Raw genomic sequence first — 11,631 nt, forward strand, 5'->3', positions numbered from 1 at the left:
CTTATTTTGGAATTGTCAATATGCTCAAAAGTGTAGCAAATTGTCTTGTAGTTTTTTGGGAAAAGAAGCTTTATCTTAGGGAGGTTCTTTTGGCTACCTTCATTCGGCCAAGAAGTGCTAAGATCGAGTTCACTTGGGGATGCTTTGTGCTTCTCACTTGCCAAGAAATCTCGTAGCAGTGCAATGTTAGACGTCGTCTGGGCAGCGAGCTCCCAAGCAACGTAATAGCTAATGTGGCATTGTGGAAGCTTCGGCGAAGGATCGGCTTCATATGACCTCAATCCAATGAATCTTTTATGCTTAAATTTTCAGTTTGTGTAAAGTGCATGTGAGTGACACCTCGTCATTCTCTATGTATCAATTCTCTGATTTATAAAATTCTGATTATTTTTCCTGCAAGAGAGAGAGGGCGCTTCTATGGTGGTATTGTACCACCATTGCTTATGGTGTCACATGCTTGATTTACATAGATATAGACTCTAAAAGAAACACCTAACCATTTGATATGCTTAGCATATTTTATTTATTATTTTTATGTATTAAAGTTGGCTCAAATACAACGTTTTATATAATTTTTAAACAACCCTTATTTTCATGAATTGTGAGCCATTGATTTTCACCATCTCAAAAATGAAATCTTAGTAAATAAACTATGCTAGATTTATCATTTTATGGTTAGATCTGTAAACATGAGTGTACCACTGTATGGTATATAAATAGAGAGAGAGATTTATTTATTTATTTTCTATGAAAAGGAACCAACTTGGAACAAACTACAGCGGTCACACCCTAGCAAGGTGGTAAACTCTGGAAGTGAAATAAATGCGACGATTATAAGGCGGACTCGATCACGGCGGGGCGGGTTATTTATTTATTTATACATGTTGTTTTCTAAGGAAGCCTTTCCTTCAGTGTAACTGGCAATCCATTCTTCATGAACATGATGACTGAGGCCTTGGGAGAAACCTGATGGCCTTCCACGACCTTAACCTCGAAATTCAAAAGCACTTCAGCCGCTGCATACTTCATCTGAACGAATGCCATATCTTTGCCCACACAGGTTCTAGGTCCTCCATTAAAGGCTGCAAACCTCGACCCATCGACCTCATGCTTCAATTTTCCTTCGCCGTCTATCCATCTCTCCGGTTTGAATTCCAAGCAATCTTCTCCCCATGCCCACTTCATCCTCCCTGCAGAGTATGGAATGAAGAAAACCTTCATTCCTGGTTTCAAAGCAGTGCCATCAGGCAGCTTATCTTCTGCCAGCACACTTCTGTTGTTGATAGGCACAGAAGGGTAAAGCCTTAGTGTTTCACATAGGCATGCATGAAGGTAGACCATCTTCTGCAAATCCTCACTGCTAAATGCTGGTGGTGGAGATGATGTTCTCTCTGTATCTTTTCTCTCAATGATTGCCGTCAACTCCTCCAAGATCTTGGCTTCCACATGGGGATGCTTAGAAACCAACCAGATGAACCATGTCAGTGTAGCAGCCGAAGTGTCTCTAGCAGCCAGCAGAAAGTTAATAGTAGAGTCCCTCAGAAAGGCGTCATCATCAAACATGCCAACATACTTGGACAATAGATCATCGCTAGTGGGAGCCACCTTCTTCATGGCAACTTTTTGTGACGCTGCCTCGTTCAACACTGCCTTTGCATCATTGACTTGCTTTTCTTTGCCAAGGTTGAAGTAGCGAAGAAGTCGCCACACGAAGTTAGGGACTATGTGCCTATAGAAGATTGCCTCCGTGATGGCATCAATGGCCTCTGAGCAGGGGGCTCTGGGGAAGTTGAGACACAGGCATTCGGGGCTTGCACCGAAGACTGCTGTCCATGTGGCGTCAAAGGTGAACCTCACGAACACGTTTTGAAGGTCCAAGACCGAGCCAAGACGTGCCCAGTGCTTGAGCACCGGCACAAGCTGGGTCTTGACTATGTCTTGTGTGATCTTCGAAGAGAACAGCCGGAAGTCCTTAGAATGGATATGGCTGTGAGCCACTCTTCTTTGGAGCTTCCACGATTCACCATCCGAGTTTGCGAGCCCGTCGCCAAACAGATCGTGAAATATTTCGCGAAAATCTTCGCCTTTTGGGAAATTCTCGAACTTGGTCTTGAGGACGTACTCTATGTTTCTCGGGTCGCAAGTCGCTACGACTTTCATGCCATAGAATACAGGGCCTTCGAAACAAATCGTCCCACCAGCCACGGCGAGTCGACCTGTGATCCAATCGTAAAAGCCATGGATGTTCATGAGAACACTAGGAAGCATTCCCACAATGGGCCAGCTTATGAGTGGTGCATGCCTTTGTCTTCGGTAGCTGAGAATGCAGATGAAACTTAGAATGGCCAGCCATGCTTCTGGCCACCAGATAATCGAAACTATTGAAGCAAGATGAGCGAAGGGAGAGGCATCCATAATTGCACTAAAGAGATTAATGTGTTGCATGCAGATAGAATGTGCATGTGAGGAAGCCTGACAGCTCCTCTTTATAGAGAGATCGGGATCTCACTCGAGCCCTCAAATCATCCCTCTGGTCCAGACCGTCGATTACACTTCAGAATTCAATGGGGCCTACAGCAAGCTAAAGTGGGCTCTGCCAACTGATTGGTGTCTTAAAAACCCTACATCTATTGAAATGATCATTTTCCGATGGTTTGTGGAATACATTGGTTTTTTTTTTTACTTTATTGACTGAGACTTGGACTAAGTTTGAACCAAGGTCGTCTACGTCTACCCACTGTAATAGTTATCATGCTAGCCTTTTTTACTGCCGTATCTTGCACGGCCATTTATCATATAGCCAAGCAAGATTCTGGAAGTGGTGGGTCTCATAGATTACGAGCTTTCATATAAACAATCTTCAGTTATATTGAATCCCCACCGAACATCTCATTTGGGGGCCATGTGATATGTGAGAAAATGAGGTCTGCGCACACCTGCATCAAGCTTGAGATGTGTGGTGGTGATGGAATATAACGTCATATATATGATATGACCATAACTGATCCACGCATACAAGTTGGCATTTAGCTTGGAGCAAATAATTGCTTGGAAGTTTCACTAATCTATATCTTTCATACTTTAAAGAATTATACTTTGTCTCGTAAGGGGGACTTAGGATCGTACGATTATATACATCCTGATCTCAGTGTTGATTTGCACGTCTTTCTTGGCTACCGCCTGCATAACTAATCTTTCTTGTTTCCTTTCATAATTGTCTCCATTTCTAAGTTTTGTATCCCAAACAACCATGGGGCTGATAGCAAGTTGGACCGTAACCTGTGACCCACTACAAGAAAAATGCATACTAGCGACCGTTGCAAATCCATCGCTGATGATGTTTAGCGACGGATTGGCGATGAATTCGCAATGGATAGCGTTTGTCGCATATTCTTAGTCGCTAATTAGCGACAGAACTGATTTGTCATTAATTCATCACTAATTAATGATGGATTAGCGACGAACATAATCCGTCGCTAAATAAGCACGGATTTGGTTTTGCGACAGATACATATCCGTCGCTACTTTAGCGACGGATTATATTTCGTCACAAAACCAAATATTAGCGACGGATATCCATCACAAAATTTAAAAAAAAAAAATTTTGTTTGAAATATAAATATCGAGAAAGTCGATGATCAGACTTGGATAAGACAAATTTGTCATGAATCTTTCTTGTTTCCTTTCATAATTGTCTCCATTTCTAAGTTTTGTATCCCAAACAACCATGGGGCTGATAGCAAGTTGGATCCAAACCTGTGACCCACACTGTTTAAGCTAGATTGCATATATAGTTGAGTGTAAGACTGGATGGAATCAAACCGGGTCAGGAAAGTCTACCCATATCTGCATTCAAACTATGGCTTTGTGTTGGTATATCAAGCTGAATGCAAGTTTTATTTTTTTGAGAAGAAATAATGCAAGTTTATTTAATGAACCGCAACAAGCTCTTTTCTAAGCTAGCAGCTTTGGTCATGCTCTTTGTACTTGGATCTGCTTGGATCAAGGTCTGGGGATCCAATTACAAACTCGTTGTGGACAAAACAAAGCGGACAGGTGGTGGGTTTGGTACTATTTCTAGGGTTCCAACTACAAAACTGACTGTGATCCGGGTCAGTTTGTTTCAGATCAGACTGGGTCAGATTTTCCATACCATCGATAGCCTTATTGACACATCACGGAATATAGGATGGATCTGACCCAAATCTAGGCCAGACCTGAGAAATTAACAGCAATACATGGAGGCAGAGGCCAATCCAAGTACAACCATGTAAGATCCAGTTGCAACACTATCTGAAATTCTTTGCCAATATAACAGCCATAGAAATATTGGGAACAAGAAGGATCTGACTTAGTATTTGTTTCTTGGATCCATATTCCATAATCAAGTATCCGGACCCGGTCGATGTATAACTTATTTAAAAAAATATATTTTGCTGCTGTCTCAAAAGTTTTCTGTAAAATCTTCTTTATATCTTTTTATAGTTTTTCATAAGGACGTAGAAACCACCCCGGAGTAAGAGACCTAGCCGCACTGGACTAAGCTTGCCAACCTACGGTGGCTTCTCCAGCGGCATAAAACCGTGGCTTACCCCTCACCTCCAGAGAGCCAGCTTGCGCAGGGGATTGGCGCCAGTGAGATTTGAACCTAAACCGCCCGTCTAGCGGCCTAGGCCCCATCCCGCACTACGCCAAACCCCTTTGGGGCATATCTGTAGCACAGAATACTCTCAGGTAGACCATGCAATATGTCTAATATATTGGCAAAGTTAGTGGGGGGCTGCACAGCCTTTGGCTCACAAGCAGCAGCGATCACTTAAAGTCAAAGCAATTCTCTGTTCCACTGGAAGCTGCAGTCGAGGAAGCTGCTCTAAGACAGGCACTGAGCAATTTGATAGATGGTGCGTTGTTACGTACACATGTTGGTGGCAAGGTGGATATAGTTTCTGTTGAGGCATCTGGAGGAGGAGCTCTTATCGTAGTTGATGATGGGCCTGATATGCACTACATGGTAATTCAATTGCCCCATGGTTTTCAAAACATACTGATATATTTATTTGGACTTGGACAAAAGGAAAGTGAGAGTTTATGCGAGTTGAATAAAATTGTCTACCTTTTCACAGTTTTCTGCAGAATTTCCTTAATTTTTTCTTCCTAACTCCAGATGTGAACTTTTTCTTTCTAATTTGAAGGATATTCTGACAAGATTTTTTTTTTTTGGAGAGGCAGTGATAATATGAAGTTTATTCTAAAGTGTGAACAAAAAACGATATAGCGAGTCAATGTACACTACTTTCTCAAATGCAAGCACACAAATTTCATCATTGAGTGCCTGACTTTCATTAAATGAGTGGCAAAAGATTTCTAGTCCACCACTATCAATTAGTGCATCACACAAATGTTATCAGCCATCGGTTTTCAACTGTGGCGAATTACATCACCAACAGCCCCAAGGGGTTTGGTGCCGTGGAGGGGGGCTTGGCGACTAGACGGGTGATCAGGCTTCCATTCCCATAAGTATCAATCCCTTGCACTAATAGGCCGACTACTAGACGGGTGCTATGGAGAGGGCTCGACTACTAGGCAGAGCCAGGTCTGGCACCCAAACCCTAAGCTCGGTCCTCCAGCTGAGAGAACCATGTTCGGCTCGGTTCAAACCGAGCTTAGCTTAGTAAGGTGACTCAGGGAGAGACGGCAGGGGGCAAGGACGAAAGATAGGCTGGTGAGGCTGTCGGGTGTGAGCTTGGCTCAGGCGACAGCTCGACCCTGGCCTCAATGAGCTCGCCTTATGGCTCGGCGACAAGTCAGGAGGAGGAGAGAGAAGATGAAGGGGGTTCGGGTGTTGCGTTAAAAAGAAAGGGGGGGGGGCACAACTGTGTGGACCCAGATCTGGGTTGGATCTGATCGGATCCAACATGGATCCAAAATATTTTATTTTATTATTATTTTTTATTCACGAGTTTTACACCTAGACATAGCTTTTGACTTAAACAAGGCATGTTAGTTTATGCATGAGACTACACAGGGCCATTGGACCCATGTCAAGCAAGTCATGTGATGTCTCAAAAGAACTCTCAATTATGGATTACACACTAGTCGGTCCAATAATCTCAGGCTTGCTAGATTCTTTGATGTTGACTGGGAAAGCTGCTCAGATTATAAAAAGTCGATTGGTGGGTACCACATGAATGTGAAACCCAATCTACTGCCATAGAGATCTTTCAAGAACTACATATTTGCTCAGTCAAGTACATAAGCAGAATACAAGGACATTGCATGAGTAGTTTCAGAATTAATGTGGCATAAGCAACTTTTAGAAGATTTGGGTTCCAAGTATCCTTAGGTGCCAATACTTTTGATGTGACAATTTGAGAGCTATATATTTAAGAGTCAATCCTGTGTTTCATGCCAAAACAAAACATATAGAAAACTATTTTCACTTTGTTAGAGAAAAGGTGGCTCATGTTGAAGTTGAAGTTCAGTTCATCCCATCCAAGAATCAATTAGCAGACATTCTTACAAAGCCCTACCTGGTCCAAAATTCCAATATTTTAGAAACAAGCTGAATCTTAGAGAGATTAGCTTAAGGGTGCGTGTGAAAGAAGATCCAGATCTATAATTCATACATGATCTACAACCAAGTTGTCTTTTACTGGATCTCCTACAAGCATATCCACATGTTGAAGCAAATATGTATGTGGATCCAAATATTGAAATCAAGAATCTCAACCAGCTCTCTCATGTGGGTGGTTGTTTCAAACAAGGATTCCTTATAATCAAAGAGAATGAAGTAAAGAAGGAATCTTATAAACACAAAACATGTATCAAAAAGGAGTTTGATTATAACTGACACTCCCAAATCAGCCGGAGACCCCCAAAATGTGTATTCCTTGGGATCATAAACAAAAAGAGAGACCCTCTCTCAAAGGTGTGAAGACCAAAAGAGAGAGAGAAAGAGAGAGACCCCACAGTAGACTTAGGTCATGTTGACTGAACTACTATAAAATTGTTTTCCTCAGTGTAAAATCCAATCATGTTTCTAAATTATAAAGGGCCAATCTTTTTCATGGTTACAATTAACTCAACAAACACTCTAAATTTGGGATATGGGAGGACCAAAAAGCCATCCACTCTATTTCACTCATTACCTTGGTACATACATATGTCACCTCTATACTTGCCTTAAGATTGGGGGAGTTGATACCAACCTAGCTGAGTCGAGACTCTATATGGGATTCGGTAGTGCATAAGTGGGTCCAATGGGTAGGTTGGGCATTGGGATGAGATGTAAGGGACTTGAATGTAATTGGGCAAGGGTATTTTGGGAATGTAATGGATTGGGTTGTTAGAGGGGTAACATGGTCTTTTAGAACCATTAAGGACTTCAAATAGGCCATGCTTCTCACTTATATTCATCTTACGCTTGTAACCAATTGGGTTCTCACGAAGAATATTGGATCTAGACCAATTGTCTAGAGATTTGGCTTTAACAACTTGTTAAGGATTTCCCAAATCCTAACCATACTCCAATTATCTCTTAGTCATCTATCTCTCTCCCCCTCCTTCCTTTTCTTGGTCGATTCAGCCATCTCCTTCTTAGCTTCTCCTCCAATTATCTCCTAACCATATATATATATGATCATTTCTCGGCAACAGTGCCAAAAATTTGGTATAAGTTTTAGAAAACCCCTTTTAAAACAATATTTTTAATCAAAATCAAGTGAAAGCCAGACACCAAAAATATAAAAACTGGCTTGCACGAGTGGTGGAGTCCGGGTCAAACTCAGGGAACGGAAAATACTTGTATTCAAACACACAAGCTAAACTATGCTTTATTGCCAAAAAAAAACTTTAATTAATCGAGTTAATAAAGAAATAGTGCAGCCCTCTGTGGATAACTTTAAACAATAATTAACGGCCTTATTACAATAAAAAAAATGAAAACTTAATCTAAGAATCAAGGAAAAAGTCTTCAGTGCTTGAGTTTTTAGTAGCCCCCTTCTTTTGCTTTTCTTATTTGCATATTACTTTGTGGTCCCTCTGAGGGCACTTCTGAGGGCTTGAAGGGGCCTCAAAGGGTACTTTGAGGGTACGAAAAGGGCTCTACAGAATGTTCTAACACTTCCCTGCAAAACACGAAAACAAAATGAAGCAGTACAAATAGATCTAAACAAAAATTTACTAACTAATGACTAAAAAAAATTCAGCAAAAACAAGAATTAAACAAACTAAAACAAGAACTACCTATGAATCAACTCATGTAACAACTAACACTAAAAGATAAAATAGCAAAACAACCTAACTAATTAAAACAACTTCAATCACCTCAACGAATAAATCAAACTCTGAAATAACCAACTAAAGTTTGCATCTAATGAATTGCTTGAAATAATTAAAATAAGCTAAGGTTGGAACTACCTAAACAATTACTAATGCTAAAGAACTCATGGCTAATGCAATAAATTACTAAAATAATTAGTAACTAATGACTCACGGCTATTTAAAGCTAACACACTAGCTAAAACATAACAAAGAAACTATGTTAGCCACATTAACGTCAATCACTCTAGCAGCATGTTTGATGTTAACGTTGTAAACACCCCAAATTTTCATTCACCTCTCCAACATTTCCACCATGCATCAGCATCCAGCCTCTGAAATCGCCGGAGGGCAAAATGGTCATTTTTTTAGTCCGGACCTTGCAAAAGTCCGAATTTCATCTGGAACTCTCAAAATTTCTCTATTTTAGCTCAGATGTTCAAAATTTTATTTCTGACAGAAGACAGAAATCTCCAAGTCTTGGTTCAAGATTACATTGCATAAGACATGACATTGCATATCATTGCATGAGCATCTCATATCACTGCACTGTACAACATGTCATTTCGAGGTCCAGAACTCTTGATTTCAAAATTTCCAATCCAGATCAGAATTTCAACTCTTTTCAAAATCGATTTCAAAACCCTGGGTCTTCAAAATTATCAATTCTTCCCATTTTACCCCAGAACTCTGAATTTCAAAATATTTTCTCAGGAAAACGATCTGGATAGTTTCAATATGGATTTCAGCCACCTTATCTCAGATTTTGCCCTTTTGACAATTTCAAATATCTTCCTTTTACAAAATCGCCCTACAGGGGCCAACTCTTTCCAAAATTTCTTGTTTTACCAATTAGCCTAAATTTTATGAAAATTTCAAAAAGAGGTTGTTGTCTTGCTATTATTTCAATAAAGAAGCAATGTGGGACCCACACTGAAGTGGTGTCACACAGGCTTTTCTTTTGAAAAACCTGAACTTTGAAAAACCCAAAAAAATAGGAGCCTTGTCCCCTAGATTGGTGCCACTTGTCTTTTCTCTCTCCTCCCATTTATCTGCCAAGTGTCAGTGTGGGGCTACCTTAAGAAGCCGCCACATGTCATTAGACCCCCTCTTCATTCCATGCCATGTGCCAGTGTCCACCATCTTCACCCTGCGCCATGTGTCAGGAGGAGGAGCTCTTATCGTAGTTGATGATGATGATGATGGGCCTGATATGCACTACATGGTAATTCAATTGCCCCATGGTTTTCAAAACATACTGATATATTTATTTGGACTTGGACAAAAGGAAAGTGAGAGTTTATGCGAGTTGAATAAAATTGTCTACCTTTTCACAGATTTCTGCAGAATTTCCTTAATTTTTTCTTCCTAACTCCTGATGTGAACTTCTTCTTTCTAATTTGAAGGATATTCTGACAAGATTTTTTTATGGCTCGGCTACAAGTTGGGAGGAGGAGAGAGAAGATGAAGGGGGTTCGGGTGTTGCGTTAAAAAAGAAACCCCTCCCCCCCCCCCATAAAATAGGGGGGGCTGTGTGGACTCAGATCTGGGTTGGATCTGATCAAAGTCCACACGGATCCAAAATATTTTATTTTATTATTATTATTTTTTATTCACAAGTTTTACACCTAGACATAGCTTTTGACTTAAACAAGGCATGTTAATTTATGCAAGAGAGTACACAGGACCATTGGACCCATGTCAAGCAAGTCATGCGATGTCTCAAAAGAACTCTCAATTATGGATTACACACTAGTCGGTCCAATAATCTCAGGCTTGCTAGATTCTTCGATGTTGACTGGGCAAGTTGCCCAGATTATAAAAAGTCTATTGGTGGGTACCACATGTATCTGAAACCCAATCTGAAAGTGCAGTAGGATCGAGGCAATGAGCACTAGAGGGGGGGTGAATAGTGCTTTTAAAAATTGTCTGCGGAATTTTGACGGATTTTGCAATTCGCAAAGCAAACACACAAAGAACACAATAATTTATCCTGATTCGGTCTTTCCCGACCTACATCTAGTCCCCAAGCAAAACTCGCTTGAGATTTTCACTATCAATCTTGTGTAACTACAAGATCATACACAGACCAAATCCGGTCCCACTTCCAGTAACACACCTACTGAAAGCAAACAACTCCTTTAAACCAAGGAGTCCTTTTCTTTTACAGAAAATTGAAATAAGTAAAAACTTACAAACAACCTATGAGCCCTTCTTATGAATGCAAATAAGATGCAATTTAGCTTTTGAGGTTGTTGAAATACTCTACTCACGAATTCACTATCTCTGAAAGGAATTTGAGTGAAAAACTGAAGTGAAAAATATCACGTGAGTTAGAAAATGAATATGAGTGAAAAGCAAAGAGTAATAGATTCAAATTGATTGAATTGCAGTTCTTTTGAGTGTAAAATGCACTCATATTTATAGTTGAAAGATTTCACACGTTGAGGGTATGAAAGGGTGTCAAAACAGTTCATTTTGAATGATCAAAACGTTTGAAAAATGAAAAGACACGCCTTTTAAACGTTTCAGGAAAAACGGCAAAATTAGTCGACTGGAACAGTAGTTAGTCGACTAATAATTAGTTATTAGTAGACTGACAGTTATCGTCGGTCGACTGATCTGTTTATCGAGCCGTTTGAAAATCTAAATTTTTGAAACTTAGTCGACTAGAGAAAAAGTTAGTCGACTGATAATATCATCAATAGACTGAAAAACCTTTCAGTCGACTGCTGCTAAATTTTTTCTGAAAAACACAAGTTCTGTCCGGTCGACTGATAAAAGCATTAGTCGACTGCTGCTAAATTTCCAGAAAACACATGTTCTGTCCAGTCGACTGATAAAGTCATTAGTCGACTGCTTTGACAAAAATGACATTTTCTTAGAAAATTTGGCGCGAAAGGATTAGTCGACTAGTGAGTCTATTGGTCGACTAATAAACACGAAAATTTAAAAAAAGAGTTTTCTAAAAAGATTTTCATGAAGGGTTCTTTTAGAAAAGTTTTTCTAAAGACTTTTTAGCTGAAATGCAACCGAAATATGCACTCTAAGTAAGGCTCTTACAAGAATCTAAGACTTTTAATGAATTTAACATTTGCATACTAGTCTTCAAAGATTCTTTATCGAATTCTTCAATGTTTGTCACATTTCTTCATTGCCTTAGCTGAAATGCAGTTGATTCACTTGCTCATCATCAAAACCTTATACTTAAAGTATCATGTACGACTTCATTGTCGTAACAATCTCCCCCTTTTTGATGATGACAAACTTAATCAAAGATGAAGCATTTAGATGCATAGATGGAGATTTTAC

At 39.9% G+C, this 11,631-nt stretch overlaps 1 pseudogene; it reads right to left on the reverse strand.

Annotated features, from left to right (window-relative positions):
* Nucleotides 1–891: 891 nt before the first annotated feature.
* On the reverse strand, nucleotides 892–2,415 carry LOC149816702 (cytochrome P450 86B1 pseudogene; annotated as a pseudogene).
* Between the last annotated feature and the right edge of the window lie 9,216 nt (nucleotides 2,416–11,631).

This window comes from Nuphar pumila, chromosome 14 (genome assembly GCF_984573655.1).
Source record: "Nuphar pumila chromosome 14, dmNupPumi1.hap1.1, whole genome shotgun sequence".
Lineage (NCBI taxonomy): Eukaryota > Viridiplantae > Streptophyta > Magnoliopsida > Nymphaeales > Nymphaeaceae > Nuphar > Nuphar pumila.